The sequence below is a fragment of the Sarcophilus harrisii genome, chromosome 3 (assembly GCF_902635505.1).
Source record: "Sarcophilus harrisii chromosome 3, mSarHar1.11, whole genome shotgun sequence".
Classification (NCBI taxonomy): domain Eukaryota; kingdom Metazoa; phylum Chordata; class Mammalia; order Dasyuromorphia; family Dasyuridae; genus Sarcophilus; species Sarcophilus harrisii.
Window position 1 is genome coordinate 104,815,500 of NC_045428.1, and position 13,567 is coordinate 104,829,066.

The following is a 13,567-nucleotide window of genomic DNA, read 5'->3' on the forward strand; positions in this document are numbered from 1 at the left end:
GATTAAAGATGCCTTGATCCCCTGATCAATTATGTGCCATTTTGGAGTTACTATGACATCGCGTACTGGATTTCTCTACTAAATTTTGGTCATTTTTACTCAAGAGACTTTGAAATACTCAGAATATAGAATTTAATTGAAAAAGAACATTAGTCTTTTTTTAAAGAAAAGTGAAGCATAACTAAACTAATGCAATTATGAATTCTATTAATACAGTATTTTAATTTTTATCAAATTGTATGCTTTGAATAATTACATTATAAATTCTGCACTGATAATATAAGTGATTTAATAAGCAAAAACTTGTTAGAACAATGCATATTGTACATGGTAAAAAAGATATTTGTTAACTACTTTTGGAGAGGAGGGAGTTGCCATTTTTGACCCCTCTGGGGCTATAACAAGATTAATTAAATACTGGATTCAGCTATAAGACCTTGGTGATTCCTTCTAAGAACTAAATCAGGATCAAAACCTCACCCTACCATTGGGGAGTGAGTAGAGCTCTGTGAGGATCTATATTCAACAAATTAATCTTCATTACTTGAAATGGTATACCTTAGGGTTCAACTCAAATATTTCTTTTCCAGCTCTCAAAAAAAGACAAAAAAGAGAAGCTTAACAATTGTGCATACTTAATCACAAGCTTTATTAGCACCATGGGACAACCTTATGGTAAATTGGGATCAAAATTTGTTATAAACCTGAGATCATTACCAGTTAGTTACCCTTCTGTTATTTGTTTCTCTCATGCAGCTCTCCAAAAAAGAGGAAAAGGCAAGATTGTCCTTCTATTCCAAATTCCTTTTCGTTTCCATACTTCTTTTCAAGGATTTTGGATAAGTTTCAATGTATGACTCTCTGTCCTGACCCCCCCCCCCATCCCTTTACAGAGTAACTCTACTCTATTTATTTTAAACTATTTCTTTTCAAAGCTTCCTGATTTGGGGCTTTTTAAGGAAGAACACTTTCAAATTTCATAACTTAAACCTTCAGTCTCTTTAACAAGTACACTGCATCTAATATATGAGTGTTAGTACATTTCTTTACTGTTTGTCAATGAAACATAAATCAGGGATTCACCTATTTCCTTTTTCATCAATAAATCCTTGGTGATTCAATTATTATGAATCATGGGGTAGCCCTGGGTTTGCTAAATCTATGCAAATAAAGATCAATTTTGGCATATTCAAACAAACTAAAAGACTTTTAGTATGGGTTTGGTAAAAGACTCTATCAGACATGGCTAAAAACCAGAGTAATTTCAAAGAAAGGCCAGCTAGATGGCACAGTGGGAAAAAGAGGATGACCTGAGTTCAAATCTTATCTTGGACCATATTAGCTCAGAGCTCTGATCAAGTCACAACTCGTTTGCCTCAGTTTCCTCATGTGTAAAATGACTGGAGAAGGAAATGGCAAACTACTCCAATATTTTTGCTGAGAAAACTCGAAGTGGGATTACTAAGAGTTGGACAAAACCTGAACAACAATTTCAAAGAGATTTCATCATCAGACCATTGGATACTAACTCATATTTTATTCATTCATTCATTGGTCTAATTAAATCAGAGTTGGAAGATCTGGAGAGGTTGCAAGTTGAATCAGTGAAGAAAATACCCATTTTATGAAATATATAAAACATACCCATACATTTTCATATAAGTTAAATAAACAGACATTTATTATACTTCTACAATGTATAAAAGACTAGGGCTGGGGTATTTCTCTATGTAAGTAATGGAGATAAAAAGATAAAATGAAAAAAAAAAGTTCCTACCTTTAGGGATTTAACATTTTAAAAGGAGAATGTTGTAGGAAATCACAACCATATTTCAATGCTTAAATGCTTTGTTAGTTTCATATTGCCACAATTCTATCAATTCTATTCATAGAAAGCCATCTTTGGGACTTTTTTTAGAGGCAGCATGGAATTGTAACAAGAAGAGTGTAGTTTGAAAAAAGAAATATAGCTTCAATCTAAGAGTGACACTTATTAAACCTTATAATCTCATACAAGTCACTCAATCTCTTAAATTTTCCATTTTTTTTATTCTGTAAAACAGATAGTGATACTTGCATTCCAAGGTTGACTTAAGTACTAAATTCAATCATATATGGAGCATGTCCTATATTGATAAAACAAAATATTAATGCATGGGTTTAGATGGGATTTACATTATTATAAACAGATAAATTTTCTATGTTGGCTAGCCTTTTTAAAAATCAAAAGTAAGTTAAATTAATATGTAGCTCTCAACATTTTTCAAATGTAATCTCTCATTCTTTATATGGGAAAACCAAGTCACTGTAAAGTTAAAAAGTGCCACAAACCACATCAATGTCAGCAACACAATAGAATGTAAAATTCATAGCTCATGCAATAACTATTTTTCCCCAAAGCTATTATCACAAAAATATATAGAATCTTAAAGTAAATGACTATTTATAAAGTCTTTTTCAATATGTATATCAATGTGAAAATTTTAAAAGATTCATTATTAGAAATGTCTATAACTCATATTTCATAATACCACAGACCAGGACTATCCACAGTCTAAATAACAAAGCCTGAGAGTGTTAAAAATACCATAAAACTTAACAGGAATTGGGTAATGTATTTATACTTAATGAAGCAAAAAAGGACTTAATTGAGTCTGAAAAATCTTTCATTTCATGGGTAGTTTATGGGAACTAAGATATGAGCTGAGTATGCATGTTAAAAACTACAGTAAAATCTTAATTGGCACATCTCCACTGAAGCAAAAATTTGCCAATTAAGTGATATGCTGATTATAGTGATAGAGATTTGATTTTACACTATAGTTGTTTCTCAACTATAGCAGAATATTTGCTAGGGGCATTCTTACAAGAAAGCACAGTGCACAGCCTATGACTAGATGCCTACTCAGTGTTCCAGAAACACACCATCCTCCTCCAGTCATAAACATATCCATCATCATCTGGCACAAGGACCAAGATTCTACCCCTAAAGACCATTATATATGGATTCAGAGATTAGAGTCCAACCCCTTCATTTTTACAAATAAGGAAATTAAAGTTTAGGATGTAAATGACTAGTATTAAGTTCAATGTGAAAGGAAATAATACCATTTGAAATAAGGTCAAATAGATCATGGAGCACCTTGAACTCCAAGATCAAGAGTTTGTACTTTATCTGATACACAATGGGAGCCACTGAAGGATTTGAGTAAAGGAGAAACAATCACAGCAGCACATCAGGAAATTACTTGGGTAATGATGTGGAAGGTGAATTGGAAGGGTTATTATCTGAAGACTGGGATCCCACTTAGAAGACTTATAATAGTTTAGATGTGAAGAGATGATGTTCTGAACTAGGTGGTTGCAGTGAGAAGGGAGAGAAGGAGCAGGATGTGGGAATTTTTGCAGAGGTAAAAACAACAGGAGGTGGAAACTGATTAGAAAGGTGCTGTGAAGGAGGGGGCTGAGTGAATAAAGTTTCTAAAATCATGAGCCTTAGATACTAGGAGAATGTGACCCCATTCATTTGCTTATCCGTTCATTTATCCAACAAGCATTGATAATGCGTGGCTATATGTGCACTCTCGGGCACTGGGAATAGAAAGAAAAAATGGAAAATGATCCCTGCCCCATAGGAATTGAATTCTATCAGGGCATATATATTTGTATATATACAAATAAGGAAGCATAAGTCAATTTTAAGAGGGAGAAAACACTAACAACTAAGGAAATTAAAAAAAAATCTTCCACTATAAGTAACACCTGAGTTGAACCTTGAAAATTCTAAGAAGATTGATTGACCATTAGATGTGCAATCAGGAAAACCTGAATTGTTCCGTATCTCAGATACATATACCTTACATGATCCTGTGCAAGTCATTTGATCTCCCTCAACCTCACTTTTCCTCATCTATAAAATGGAAATAAATAAGCAACACTGAGTTATTATGAGGATCAAATGAGATCATATGTAAGCTGCCTTGCAAACCATAGGGAGTAATATAAATGCTTGTTATTAGCTATTCTAAAGTTACAGGGAAAATACAAGTGTAGGGATCAAAAAGATGAATTCAGTTCTGGATGTGTTCAGTTTAAAATGCATCTGAATAGAGATACCCAGCAGGCATTTGGGCTCACAGATTTGGAAATCTGAGGAATTATTAAGGTTTAAATCAATAGATTAGGAAGTGATCTGTAAAAAGATGATAACAGAACCTACTGTTATACATGCATTCTTCAGGGGATGCATTGCATAAAGAAAAGGGAGAAGATGAAAAAGGGCAAAGAACTTAAGGATAAAATCTTAGGGAACATCCATGGTTAAGTGGGAGGAAAACAGGAAGGAGAAAGAAGAGGAAAAGGAGAGGAAAAAGCTGATAAAAAAGATGAAGAAGCAGTCAGAAAAGTAAGATCAAGGGAGTAGAGTACCATAGAAACAGAGGAAAGAGAATATGAAAACAGCATCAACTATGGCTATTATTAATCTCCAGAGGCTAAAAAACAATACTTCCTATTAAATGAAGTGGATTATTTCCCCAAAAATGCCACTATGTTTTTTTTTTCTAAAGATTTGAGAAATAATCTGTCATTCTTATATTGAAAGTACAGTGGTCTCTGGAGCTTGTGAAAATAATATATTTAACTTTACCTGAATAGCAGCAGTCTTCTGAATAGCCTTACAAACAAATATCATGCAACACAGAAGACAACTAGACTTTTATTTCAGGAAAATCTGTTTCATTCACAGAGATTTAATTGAAAAAAGAACATGTGTGGAGAATGATAAGGGGGGATAAATCAGATAAGTACTCTTCTATATAGAGCTCAAGACAGTGACTTTTTTGTTTAATGTTCTAGTTATCCCTTATACTAATTAGAGTGTAAGACCCTAGTGAGAGCAACATACTTTTGTGAAAAGTTATTCAATATTCTACATCTATGGATTATTTCAATCATTCATGCCATTTTTCAAATGCTTACTGCATAGAAAATATTATGGAGCATACAAAGAGAAGTTAGACACAAGCTGACCATCTAGAACTTTATAATGTGGTTCTAGAAAGATGATCTACATAAAAATAATTTGAATAAAATGTGGAATCTGAAAATTCTAGACCAAAATAGAGGAGAAAGAAATTGAATTTTTTTCCCTAAAAGAATGAGAGTGGCAGTCAAATGGTGTAGTATATAGAGCACCAGATCACCAGCTCTGAAGTCAGGAGGATCTGAGTTCAAATCTGGTCTCAGACACTTAACACTTCCTAGCTGTGTGAACCTGGACAAGTCACTTAACCCCAATTGACTCAGGGAAAAAAAATGAGAGAGGACTTTACTGAAAAGGAAAATTTTAGCTGAATCTTGGAAGAATTTTGAAAATTAGTGATGGTAGAAAAACAGTTCAGATGGAGTTGGAAAATATAAAAAAAAAGGGAAATGTTTTATTTTTGCATTTTTAATCAACTATAACTTTAATAGGTATATACATATACATTATATACATATGTATACATACATATAAAAATTCTAGTTTGGAACATACAGAAAGAAGGAATGGAAGGCAATACTGAAAAGAGAAGGTGGGAACAAATAATGCGATCTTCAATTCCAGTTGCAGGAGTTTAAACTTTATTTGGATTATAATAATTGTTTAATATTTTTTGACTAAGGGAAAGCCATAGACAAAGCTATACTTTGGAAAGACTGTCCTGAGGAGGCTGAGCAACCATTTAGAAGCCTATTCCAATAATCCAAGTGAAAACTAAAGAGACCCTGAAAGGAAGTAGTAGTAGTAGTGGAAATGGAGAGGAATGAAGGAGCAATAGATATCAGAAGAATAGCAGTTGGTGGCTGGCTTAATGGGAGGGAATAGAGTGAAAGATAAGAGTCAAGTTCAATAAAATAGTCTATTCATTTTTGAGTTGTTAAAAATTGGCTTCTAAAAGAAACTTAGTTTTTCTAATTAAATACAAGTTGATGTTTACCAAAAGAGACTAACATTTAAAGATCAAATTTTTTTTTTTCTTCTAAACTTGGAACCCATATTTGTCAACTTTATAACTTAATTGGTTTCTGAAGCTGACAAATTGATTTTTCTGGCCCCTAATTTATTTAATTCAGTTTTCACAATTAGGTGAGCAATTAATCAATGGATGAGTCATTAAGATTCATTGCACTAAAATAGTTCTCTGACAATCATCCTAAATAAGAACTATGCAATTTATCAGAATGCCGATGCCCCACAAGGCCTCAGGTAGAAGACTGTCATTGTACGTCTTGACATTTTAACTTTACAAAAAAAATAGGATAATACTTATTATTTGTGCTTTAGTTCTTCCTGCTATCTGATCTAGAAATTATATGATTTTTACCCATGAATTACAAGAGCAGAACTTAAAGGATAAAGATGACATGTTCCAAAACAAGAATAGTTTTATGGTTCATTTAATTCTTCATATTTTTTTCCCTTAAAGTAATGGAAGGATGGGGCAACACATAGAATATTTCAGACTAGTTGAGATTCAAGGACTCAACATTTGGATAACATTGTATGTATATTAATGGGACATAAAAATCCTTGTTTTGGTAGAAAAATAATTTGGTGGTTTCCATCATCCCCTCCCCCCAACTTGATATAATAAAGATTTCAGGGAATTTCCCTTTGGATAATATCTGGAATGTTTTTTTCTTAGTTGAGTTGAGTTACCTTGCTTTCCCAAATACTCTCCTTTGAATACTTTTTTTTTTTCTGATTTCTGCTTTGAAACTGACTTGATAAAACAGATTTCTTTACTAATTGCTATGTGTGTTCAATGTGAAACTATTCTTTCTGTATTTATGAATGGCAATCAGAATTTTAGCTTGAACCTGATAATCATATCCACTAGAATAACAATATTTAAGAACAGATAGATATTTTTAGCTTAGTATACCTGCTCTCTGATGAGAATAGACAGCCCAAGCTTGTAGCCCCAAACCCAGTGCTTTTCCTCCTGGAAAAAATAAAAGTTTCCCTTTGCAGAAAGGTCGGTAAAGAAGAGGCTAAATACCTTTTGCTGCATCCCTGTAAGGTATGTATATTACCTTGCTATATGTGAAAGGCAGCATTATTCCATTTATAGCATGTATTTATTGCTGTATTTACAGCATTCCATTTATAGCATGTATAGTCTGTATTTATAGCATGAATTACACGTTATAAGCATAGGAGATCATACCTTCACATTTTTAACCTCCTCTATATCAATTCATGATTCCTCAAAATAATAGTAACAAAAACATGGTCATAGTCTTGAACACAAAAATCAAAAACATTTTTTCTAAAGTAGTTTTCATAAAACAGATAAACATTGTTAAGTATAGAAATATAATAATACAGAATAGCTATAAACCACATTATAGAAAATAATGTGTCAGTTTCACAGATGAATGAAATCAGAAAGGACATTGAAAATCATCTCATTTTACAAAACGGGAAAATAAGGCACAGAGAAATTGTGACTTTCCTAGGTCATAGAGCTGTTTAGTAGCATAATGTGATCTATTAACCAAGGTTCACAGTCCTTTCCATATAAATAGTGTGCTTGTAAATGTTTAAATGCTTGTTCTATGAAATGCACACATACAACACATATATACGTATACACACATATTTATGTGTTTTCTAACTTCATAGATGCTCATCATCATAATATACTTAATTGTTATTTTAGTAGCTTCAGTCAAGTCTGACCCTTTGTGATCTCATGTTTTTCATTTTCTTTTCCAGTTCATTTTATATACATTTGTGTAAAATATATATATATATATACATATGGATGTATATAAGATCATTGAATGTAGGGAATATTTTACTTTTATCTTTCCATTATCAGGGCTTACCATATTGCCTGCATGTACACACACACACACACACACACACACACGGTAAATATAGATATATAATAAATATATAGATACATAGTATATATTACAGTTAGATAGATTTTGCTATAGATATATAATAAATGCTTGTTGGTCAGTTGATTGTGTAAGTTCAATAGAATCAATATGGAATGCTTGGAAGGAGCAACAACCCATCTTTGAAGTCTCTTAAGAAGGGTTTTCTAGAAACAAAAGTTATCATGTGGCTATGCCAGATACAATATAGGGAAATTACAAAATCACAACATGAAAGAACTGTTGATCGCAAAGCCATAAACAATAAGGGAAAGCAGGACAACCATCACTTGGGAGAGCTGTTCATGGCAGTATGGCAATATTACACACATATTTTTTTAAAATATCAATTGGAAACTTCATGTTGCCAAATACCTACTTATTTATTAAAAATGAAGAAATAATAGTTGGCTAAATGAAAATCACTAGCAAAAATGTTAGTTCTTTCAATAAAATTATTGTAATAATGTAAGAGCTGAGAAAATAATTGTTAGTGATATGAAAATCACTAAGAAAAACTTGGGTCTATTCATAAAATTAATATAATGACAATTCTTGATATATTTTATTCCACCATTCTTTGTATAATGGCTAAAGGGCTTTATTGTTGTCGGGACACATCTCATAAATCTCCAAAATATTGTTTTATTTCCAACTTTTGATGTTTACTATTTAATTTGGGAGTGTAATCCAACCATATCCAAGGGAAGGTCATTTATCTCTTAAAGGGTTTCCAGAGATGTCCCATGTCTTCATATCCCCAACAATGGGACACTAGACACATAAGAAAAGGATAACCACAAGAGTTTATGAGAAATAAGAGTAAATCTATGAAACAATATCTTTAGCCAAATTTTTAAAAAAGACATTAGAAACAAGTACTGCTGAAGTCAATTGGTGTTTTAATAGCTACTTATTTCTGTTTTCTCTGAATTTTCCACAAACAAAACATACATACACACACATGCATGCTTAATCTCCCAGTAATCATTTTAAAGTTATTTTTTCATGGTCTCCTTTTAAGACATGTTTAATAAAGGGACTATAGATGTTACTGCTACTGATCACTTCAACCCATTACTATTCTATTTGCCTAAGGTTTCTCCCCCCTCTCTCTTCTCCTCTCTCTGTATTTTCTCTCCTTTTTCTTTCAGAGTATCTCAAAACTCCTGCTGTACGGGGAGAAATCCTACTCTCCAATTTTTATCTCTCAAAGTGAGGATAAGAATAAATTCCCAGATTTTAGCAACATTTGTATGAATATTTTATGTATATTGTATATGCATAAATATGAAATTGCATGTACATTTTATATCTATAGAGAGAGATACTAATATAATATATAAATGTGTTTGTGTGTCTGTGTATGTGTCTAGTAGTTCATCTTTTACAAAATCTAATTATAGTTTTGTGATAAAAGAATTAAGTGAAGAAAGTGCACCAAAAATGGCCCAGGATTGAAGAGGTAGCATATTATGTTGCTACACTGAAAATGGGAGCATGAGAATTATGTATATTATTAGTTGGTACAAAATTTTATTATAAGTAACCCTGAAACTCAATCTTTCATTGTTCTTTGTCCTGCAGTTTTTGTGACTAATTTTAAGATTTGAAGAAAACAGAAAAGCTGAACTATTACAAAATTTGTATCCTGAGAGGAGATAGAGTAGTAATGGTGAGCAGAGGGACTCCATAAGTAACAAAATAGCATGTTTTCTTTAGAATTATATAAACTATGAAATTATATATACATATATCCATATACACACATATATATTTGTATACACACATATATATGCATATATGCCCACACTTGATCTATGTGTATATGCATATATATGCATATATATATACACATTATTTCATTTATATATATAATATATATATACATATATACATATATACATATTATTAATGCATAGGGAGCAAGAAGAGGGGAGAGAGAGAGAGAGATAAAAACAAAGGGGCCAGGGCACAGTAGCATCACTTTTAATTCACAGTGACATTTCACATGTGATAGCTTAAAACATGCTGTTGGATTCAGAGAAATGGATGGTCAGCACAGATCACCACTAGTGAAGGTTTAATAGTAAACACCTTGGTTACAGAAATAATGTCTCTCAGCAGGAGTTTTGCCTCTAAATTGCTTAAAGCAATTAGTGTGAAGGGAAAAAAATTGAATACATCTCATTTCCACTTAGCCTTTTCAGATATCTGTTGGAGAGGATAATGGCAGCAGCACAAATTTGACATATGAAAAGTGCATAGGGATTTAAAAGGTTAAGTAACTTTTCTACCCCAACTACTATTTAATGTTTTCAAAGCTATAGAGCAAATACAAAAAAGGGGGGAGGAGGGGAATAGCCCTGTGGCAATAGTCACACTTCTCTTGACTTGTAAAAGGAAGGGAGTAAGTAATCAGTATATAAAGGTATTTTATCCTTAAATAAGGACAAGTTCTTAGATCAAGAAGGATTTTGGTAAGGGGATATAGTTCCAAACTGCAAAGTGAAAATGAAAGTATAGAAAGCTCTTGAAATCTATGTTTTCCAAAGGTGGTCTATTACATTTCCTCAAATTATTGCAAAACTGGTTGCTACTACAAATCATTATTGGCAAGAAACAAATGTGTTGGGAGCAGGAGGGCAGCAAAACTCCTATCAAAATGTCATCTTGAAGAGTATTTAGGTGATATTCACAGTTGCCTAACTTGTCAAACCAGAAATGAGAGGACTGACTCTACTCTCAGGTACAATGACTTGCTATTACCCACAGTTTTATCCCAAGTTACCCTACTTGAAATATCTACATGATCTACCTCACTGTATGGGACACACCAAAGGGTACATAAAAGAAATAAGATCATAGATTTAGAGATTGAAGGAACTTTAGAGAAAAACTTTAATGGTTCATTCTTCAAATGATGAAATGGAAGCCAAAGTATATTAAGGTAAATGCCAAATGTCAAACAGGGAGAAAATATCAGAGGCAAGACTGAATAAATATCCTGCTATTAAAGAAACTTTGATGTTTCCTACTGTGCTATGCAATCACATATGTATCACAGAAAAAAGAGTTTTGTTTAGTCATACATCAAGAATGAGAAATATGTATTTGTTATTTAGTCATGTCAGTCATGTGCAATTCATATCTTTGTGTGGGGTTTACTTGGCAAACATACTGGAATGGTTTGCTGTTGACTTCTCCAGCTCATTTTACAGTTGGAGAATTTGAGAAAAACAGAGTTAAATGCTTTGTCCAGCATCACAGAGCTAGTTTCTAAACTGGATTTGAATTAGGAATGGGGCTTGCTGACTTCAGTCTCAGCAATCTATCTAACATCCCACATAGCTGATATATCTGTGTGCACATCAGTCCATGTGTATGTGTGTATATTTATTTGTGTGTACATACATGCATATATACACCTGATGTATATGTTTGTATATGTTAACAACAACAACAAAAAAACTAGTGCTATATTAGTACCACAGCAGCAGCCAAGTGGCAAATGTTAAGAGAAAGTGTTGTGGAGACAGAATAAATACTTGTAAATGTAAAAAAAAAAAAACAAATTTGAATGAAGGAAATTAATAAAAATTACACATGGATGAAAGGGTTTTGTTCTGAACCAATGAAGGAACCTGCCTGCATCAATGCGATTTATAGATGTATATAAATAACTAACATAACTATTCTTTGTCTAAAGTTTCCATAAGTTGATTGTGCTTCTTATTAGAGAATTATTCAAAATTGTACAATCTGTTTATGCCTATATGTAACAAGTACAGTGTAGTGAAAAGAATTCTGAATGTGAACTGTAAGGTCCTATGTATGTTAAAATTATGACTGCTACATAGTATGTCCAAGGTCACACATATTCTCTGGTCCTCAGTTTACCTATCTGTAAAATGAAGTGGTTTGTACTGAATGATCTTTTTGCTCAAAAAGTATGAGAATGAATGAAAAGCTTAAAATATAAAATGTTCTAACTGCGAAATAATCACTACTCTTTTATCATTTCTCTCATAAGTCAATATTATTTTTCTCTTTCTTAGATCTGCCTTTTTTGTACATATTTCTATTTTTTTGCTATTTCAATTAGGATATAGTTAATACTTTTCTTTATCCTGATACTCTAGCTTTTGTCTTATTTCTAACCAAACACACACACAGAAAGACACCCCAAAGTAAAAGAATGCCTTTCCTTTCTACCCATAAGAAGACTCAATAATAAAAGTTTATTCATACTGTCAGCTATGATAATAAATGGTCAAAGAGACACAGAGGTTTTCTCAACCACTGATAATTCCAAAAATACCAAAGAGCTCATACAAGTGGTTAGATAAAGAATGAAATGGTATAGTATAGGAACAGTGGTGAGATACAACTGCAACAGTGAGGCAAGGTTTTCTAGTGACAAAAAAGTCCATTTACAGCAGGGATTCATGTCTCTATCTTTTGGGGTTTACCACGGCTCAAAAATTATCAGTTCTGTGATTTCCCTGCTGCAATGTTCATCCAGAACACAAAGGATTGTTGTTATGCCAAGCTCAGGGCACAGCTTGCTTACTGAGTCTTAGCTCTGAAAAACAGGGTATCTACCCAAAGAGAGAGGATCTTGGATCCTAACATTACACATCTACATAAGACAGGAGCACATAATAGATACTTAATAAATGTTTATTGACTGATTCATATACTCACATGCACCCTGACTATTTTGAGTAAAAAAAGAAAAAAAGAAAATTGTGTAGAAAAAGTAGTAACATTTATTTTATTATTTTAGAGTTATTAAAATTGTTCTAGAGGGTTTTTGCATATATAAGTAGCTACATTTTTTATCACCTACTTATGGATGAGTTAAACTAAACCAGGATTCTGAGAGAACTTGCATAATTGGGAAATAAATTGTTTCCTAGAGAATGCAGAAAATTGCCCCCTATGGGTCTAAGCGGTCTAAAAGGCTATTTGAATGTCCAAGAATTATGCCAAGGACTTAGTCTTATGATTCCCATTCATTCATCCTTCATTTCAGATAAACTGAAATATTTGCTATTCTCTGATCTCGTTTTGCCCTTTACCATTTCTATCAATTCATTCCCCATGTTTAAAACAATGTCCCAGTGTTTATCATGTCTCCTCGCACACAGTAAATGTGTAGCAAATGTTTGTAGAATAAATTAATACATTTCATTGGAAGAAATTTTGTCCATATTTCCACTCATTGAATCCTCTATTTTATAAATCAAATCATGCACCAACATTCTGGGACTATAGTTTTTTTTTTTTTTTTTTTTCATCTATAAAAGAAGGAAACTGGTACTAAAATTTTACAATTGTTATAAAATCCAATAGGATGTCTGGTCATCACCTCACACCCAACACTGATTGATTTCTTTACATACATACACACACACACACACACACACACACACAGACCATCTAGTCTACTCCTTAATTTTACAAATCAGATTACTGAGTAGATGCCTAAAGTCACAAATATAGTAAACATAAAGTATATGAATCTAGATCTTATGATATAATAGCTGAAAGAGAAGAAAGTGTTTAGCCCATAAAAATTAGGATTTGGGGCAGCTAAATGGCACAGTAGATATAACACCTTTCCTGC